Source organism: Monodon monoceros, unplaced genomic scaffold (assembly GCF_005190385.1).
Source record: "Monodon monoceros isolate NGI ecotype Baffin Bay Population unplaced genomic scaffold, NGI_Narwhal_1 Super_Scaffold_21, whole genome shotgun sequence".
NCBI lineage: Eukaryota > Metazoa > Chordata > Mammalia > Artiodactyla > Monodontidae > Monodon > Monodon monoceros.
Genome location: NW_021703778.1, coordinates 54012013 through 54018884, shown reverse-complemented (window position 1 = coordinate 54018884; position 6872 = coordinate 54012013). Strand labels below are relative to the sequence as shown.

At 35.5% G+C, this 6872-nt stretch overlaps 1 non-coding gene across 1 annotated transcript; it reads left to right on the top strand.

The window, feature by feature from the left end:
• The first annotated feature begins 229 nt into the window (after positions 1-229).
• On the top strand, positions 230-310 carry LOC114905306. Its single transcript, XR_003796154.1, has one exon. It is a non-coding gene; the product is annotated as a small nucleolar RNA SNORD115 (small nucleolar RNA).
• Positions 311-6872: the final 6562 nt, after the last annotated feature.

The following is a 6872-nucleotide window of genomic DNA, read 5'->3' as shown; positions in this document are numbered from 1 at the left end:
TGGAGTAGGAGTTCTCACTGCTGTCCTACTCCTCTCTAGCTAGACAACTCCTCAGAGGAATTCAGTTCCTTGTTTGGCCTGCTTCCCATGGGTCAATCAATGTCAGCCTTGGTCCAGCACCTGGAAGAGACAGATACCCACTTCCTTTTGGGCACCCTCATTTCCAGAAAGCATCTGAGGTAAGGCTACTCAGGTGCCAGTGCCCCAATGTGTGGGGAGTGCCTCGGTTGGGTCTATGATGAGAACTCATATGGTCCTGAAGAGAGAGAATGACCTAAACGTCATGCTCAATAGGATTACACTGAGGCCCAATGGAGGTGGCCATCCATGGGCAGGAGGTTGGGGATACCCCTGTCCCTTACAGAGCCCTGGGCTGTGGGTAAGGAGGAAGGAAAGCCCTTGAGACTCTACCATGTTTAGGGGTTGCCACATGGCCAAGACGTGGTCTTGTCTTTGGCTTTCTTTCCTGATCCCTAGTTCCACCGCCCCGCCCAGATGCCATAGGCGTGGCTTTTCCTTATCTCTTTCTTTTGATTTGTGTTTTTCTCTTATACCTTCTGGCAAGGTTTTCCCATGACCTGAATGTTTCGAGTTGAAAGACTCTCTTTGGTCCTTGACACAGGCTTCAGAGGACTTTGGACTATGAGGGAGGCCCATCTTAAAACATCTGGAGGGGGCAGTTATTTTGGGAACCGCAATCCTCATAAAGATGGGATTCCTTCTCTGGTGTCTTTTCTACATTCTAGGATCTCAGGCTCTGAATAGCCTTTTGTTAGACTTGAATTCTGGTCAGATTGCACATGGAGTCAATGTTTCCTTCCCTGGCACCCTGAGCTACATCCCCACACGTTTCTGCACATTTGGAGGCATAGAATGCTGATCTATTGAGGGGACAGTCACTTGTGGTGTGTGCTTTGTGGTCTTCCAAGAATCTATTATATGGTGTGGTCTAGCCCCAGTCTGCACTCATTCAGATGCATTCATGAACGAGTCCACTGATCTTGGTTTGTAGACACTGCTGGCTATTACTTGAGCTGAAATGTGATCCCTGATATTATGTAGGGCTTTGCCAGGACATTTTCAGGGATAGTGGGCTCTAATTAATGCCAGTTGCTTTTGATGGGCCCTTCTCTTTGTTTTCCTACTTTCAGTGGGGCCCACTGCATTTCATGTGGAATCTTCTTCTCTGTGGACACTGCCCTCTTATATTGCCTCCCACCCCCACAGTTCTGGAAAATCTGTTTACAGCTCTTTGGTGCCATTGTATCATCTCCAACGTTAGACCATTTTGAGGCATGAGTTAGAGTGGTGGCCCAAGATGTGGTCCTAGTGGGGGAGTAGTTGCCTTTCTGTTTTTTGTTGTTCATTGTCTGGCCATGGATGGGGTCCCAAAACTAAAAGTTGATGGCTCTCTTTTCAGGCCTGAAAGTTCCCTTGCATGTTTTTGCCAGTTTGACTGATGGTAAGCCCATGGGCCAGTCTCCAGATATTTGCTTCCTAAAGCATAAATCCACGTGACTTCACAGCCACATTGTCTGTGTGTTTATTGACAAGAATACAACCCCAATGTCTTTTCTGCTACCCATTGTTTTAAGAGACAATGAAGAACCAGTATGAATTTCTTCATTCTTTAATCATCCTATGTTGAATGAATCAACTATTGCATAATTAATGATTCTTTTTGTGCATTTAATGTATATTTCTCTTTAGATATGAAGGAATGTCAAATGTAAGTCATTTACCTATAAAAATTTTATGTCTAATCATTTAATACTCTCCATTATTTTTCTTTTAGTTAAACACTATTTAGTAAGATGACTTTTTGGACATTGTTTTTGACTGTACTTTTACCATCAGATCTTCCTGCATTCAATCTGGTCACTTGTACACCAAAATTAAAGCTTTCCATTCTGGGTAAGAGTTTTCTGGAACTGTTTTATTTATATTTGTGAATAGTCATGTTTTGTGTTTTTGATAAAAATTAGTTATTTCTTGAATAAATTCTTAATATCTGATCCTAATTAGCAGGAAGTTTCCAAATGTTTCAGTTTGATTTTAGTACTCTTCACTTTTAAATTCTTTGGAATTTTGATACTAATTCATGGTGCTTTTTGTTCTCATTTTTTCTTTCTGCATGTCTGGTTAATAGGTGATATCCCAGTCTATGATGTTATGTGAGTGACAGCACCAATGTACCACGTGGTGGCTGTAAAGTTCCAAATAAAACATTGGACAAGTGAAAAGCAGGGCTCTCTGATAGTTTTATTCAATTGGGAAACATAAATATTATAATGGGTTTTCTTCTCATAAAAGACCGGCCTACTTTCCAAGATTCTTATGAGAATTTTTTTGTTTTTCTTCTGAATTTGCTTTAATTGAAACTTGAGAAGTTTTGTTATTCTATGGTGATATTTATTATAACCTAAAATTTTTTAGACATATTCATTCCTATTGTATATTTCCAGGGTGGTTATAGTGTTGTGATATGTTTTAATCATTGGCAAACTACTCACAATTAAGAGACCCAGGCAATTGAGGCCTCAAGTTTGAGATTCATATATATGCTTTGCCTATGATATGTGATCTTGGATAAAGTATATGCAAACTGACATCCCTTTTAATGATTCTGACTTTTACATTGCTTTACTTCTTTCCTTAGAAAGGAAGTACATGTGATTAATTATTATTGTTCTTGATATTGCATCCTTGAAGATATGCAAGTCCAAGGACTTGTCAAATATCTATTTGTTTATGTCTGTGATTGATATATCTCTAGTCTACAACAGAAGTATTTTGGACTTTTTAGAGTAAGAAAAATATTCTTTGTGTAGAAATTATAGAATAGTCCACATGAACAATACATACATGAGAGATATAGTTCTCATCCTTGACTACTGTTATTTTCAAATTGAATAATAATGAAAAAATGAAATCTCAATCTCCTGAAATACCTGGTAGCTACCCAGGAATGTTGTAATAAATGTTCCAGCCTCCAGTTTACTCTGACACCAGGGCTTAAGGATACATATATCTGGTAAGAATTTTCAAGACAAAATGATTATATCTGTGGGTAGTTTTATAGTTCAAATCAATAAGAGCTTTTCTTTTTCCCCAGAATTATTGAGGAATAATTGACAAATATAATTGAATATATTTCAGGTGTACAGGTTTGATACATTCTACATCATAATATAAATACCAAGATCCAGACAATTAACACCTCCATCCCCCACCCCAGAGTTAATTCATGTGTGTGTGTGTGTGTGTGTGTGTTGAAAATGCTTAAAATCTTCCCCCAAATTTCAAGTATGCAATACTGTATTCTTAACTATATTCACCATGCTGTATATTAGATCTATATACTAGATTAGATTAGTTACTAATCTAGTAACTAAAAGTTTGTACCCTTTGATCTAATCTTCCCAATTCCCCTTCTCCTCTATCCCCTGGTATTCTATTCTCTGTGTCTATAAAATTGGCCTTTTAAAAGATTCTACATATAAGTGATACCATACTGTATTTTTGTATCTCTGTCTGGGTATTTTCATTTCGCATACTGCCCTCCAGGTTCATCCATGTAATAACAAATCACAGAATTTTCTTATTTTCTATGCATAATATTTCATTATTTTATATATGTATACATTTTCTTTTTCAATTCATCTATGAATGGACATTGTTTCCATATCTTGCCTGTTGTAAATAATGCTACAAAGAACATAGAAGTGCAGATATCTCTTTGAGATACTGATTTCATTTCCTTTGGCTATATACCCAGGAGTCAGATTGCTGGATCATATAATCTTCTATTTTAAATTTGTTGAGAAAACTCCATACTGTTTTTCATAATGGTGATAACTCATTGTAGTTTTGATTTGCATTTCCCTAATGATTAATTATATTGAGCTTCTTTTGCATTTGTCTTCATTGGAAAAATATATATTCAGGTCTTTTGCCTATTTTTAATTGAATGATGATGATTGCTATTGAGTTGTACAGGTTCCTTATGTATTTGTGTATTCATCATTTATCACATACATGGTTTGCAAATATTTTCTCCCATTCTGTAGGTTGTCTTTTCAATTTACTAGCTGTTTCCTTTGTTGTGCAGAAGCTTTTCAATTTGATGTAGTCCTACTTCTTTAGTTTTACTTTTGTTGCCTGCACTTTTAGTATCAAATCAAAAATTTATGGCCAAAACCAACATCAAGAACCATTTTACCCGTGTTTTCTTCTAGGAATTTTATGGTTTCAGGTCTTATGTTTAAGTGTTTAATACATTTTGTGTTAACATTTGTGAGTGGTATAAGGTAGGGGTCCAGTTTCATGCTTTTGCGTGTGGTGTTGGAGTTTTCCCAACACCACTGGTTGAAGAGACTATTTTTCCATTGTGTATTCTTATTTCCCTTGTTGAAGGTCTGTTGAATATATATGTGTGGGTTTATTTATGGGCTCACTATTCTATTCAATTGATCTATATATTTGTCTTTATGCTGGTAACATACGTTTTAAATTATTGTAGCTTTTATTTTATTTTTAAAATTTTATTTCATATTGAAGTACTGTTGATTTACAATGTTGTGTTAGTTTCAGGTGTACAGCAGAGTGATTTAGTTATACATATACTTATATCTATTATTTTTCACATTTTTTCCCATACAGATTATTACAGAGTATTGAATAGAGTTCCCTGTGTTATAGAGTAGGTCTTGTTGATTATCTATTTTATATATAGTAGTGAGTGTATCTGTTAATCCCAAACTCCTAATTTATCCCTCCCCCCACCTTTCCCCTTTGGTAACCATAAGTTTGGTTTCTAAGGCTGTGAGCCTGTTTCTGTTTTGTAAATAAGTTCATTTGTATAATGTTTTAGATTCCATATATAAGTGATAACGTGATAATTTTCTCTGTCTGACTTACTTTACTCAGTATGCTAATCTCTAGGTTCATCCATGTTGCTGAAAGTGGCATTATTTCATACTTTTTTATGGCTGAGTAATATTCTATTGTGTGTATATATATATATATATATATATATATATATATATCACATCTTCTTTATCCATTCATCTGTCAATGGACATTTTGGTTTTTTCCATGTCTTGGGTATTGTAAGTAGTACTGCAATGAACATTGGGGTGCATGTATCTTTCCAGATTATGGATATATATTCTCTGGATATATGCTCAGTAGTGGGATTGTTGGATCATATGGTACCTCTACTTTTAATTTTTAAGGAATTTCCATACTAGTCTCCATAGTGGCCATACCAATTTATATTCCTACCAACAGTGTAGGAGGATTCCCATTTCTCCACACCCTCTCTAGCATTTATTGTGAATAGACATTTTCATGAAGGCTTTTCTAACTGGTGTGAAGTGATACTTCACTGTAGTTTTAATTTGTATTTCTGTAATAATTAGCAATGTTGAGCATTTTTTCACGTGCTTTTTGGCCATCTGTATGTCTTCTTTGGAGAAATGTCTATTTACATCTTCAGCCCATTTGTGTTATTGTGTTGTTTGTTTTTTTATATTGAGCTGCCTGAGCTGTTTGTATATTTTGGAAACTAAGCCCTTGTCATTTGCATCATTTGCATATATTTTCTCACATTCTGTGGATGGTCTTTTCATTTTGTTTATGGTTTCCCTTGCTGTGAAAAAGGATTTATGCTTAATTAGGTCTTATTTGTTTATTTTTGTTTTTATTTTCATTACTCTAGGTGATGGAACCCAAAAGATATTGCTGCAATTTATGTCAAAGAATCTTCTGCCTATATTTCCCTCTAAGAGTTTTATAGTATCTTGTCATACATTTAGGTGTTTAATCCATTTTGAGTATATTTTTGTGTATGGTGTTAGAGAATGTTCTGATTTCACTCTTTTACATGTAACTGTCTGGCACCACTTATTGAAGAGGCTGGCTTTTCTCCATTGTATAGTCTTGCCTACTTTGGCATACATAAGTTGACCATAGGTGTATGGGTTTATTTCTGGGCTTTCTATCCTGTTCCATTTATTTATAAATCTGTCTTTGTGCCAGTACCAAACTGTTTTGATTACTGTAGCCTTGTAGTATAGTCTGAAGTCAGGGAGGCTGATTCCTCCAGCTCCTTTTTTCTTTTTCAAGATTGCTTTGGATATTTGAGTCTTTTATGTTTCCATACAAATTTTAAGATTTTTTTGTTCTAGATCTGGAAAAAATGTCATGGGTAATTTGATAAGGATTACATTGAATCTGTAAATTACCTTGGGTAGTATAGTCATTTTGACAATATTGATTCTTCCAATCCAAGAACATGGTATATCTTACCACCTGTACATGTCATCTTCGATTTCTTTTATCAGCATCATATATTTTTCTGAATACAGGCCTTTTGCCTCCTTAGATAGGTTTATTCCTAGGTATTTTATTCTTTTTGATGCAGTGGTAAAGGGTATTGCTTCCTTAATTTCTCATCATTCCTTGCTAGTGTATAGAAATGCAACCGATTTCAGTGTGTTAATTTTGTATCCTGAAACTTTACTGAATTCATTGATGAGCACTAGTAGTTTTCTGCTAGCATCTTTAGGATTTTCTATGTATAGTGTCATGCATCTGCAAGCAGTGACAGATTTACTTCTTCTTTTCAATTATTTCTTCTTCTTCTCTGATTGCCATGGCTATGACTTCCAAAACTATGTTGAATAAAATTGGTGAGAGTGGACATCCTTGTCTTGTTACTGATCTTACAGGAAATGCTTTCAGCTTTTCACCATTAAGTATGATGTTAGCTATGGGTTTGTCATATATGGCCTTTATTATGTTGAGGTAGGTTCCCTCTCTGCCCACTTTCTGGAGAGTTATTATCATAAATGGGTGTTGAACTTTGT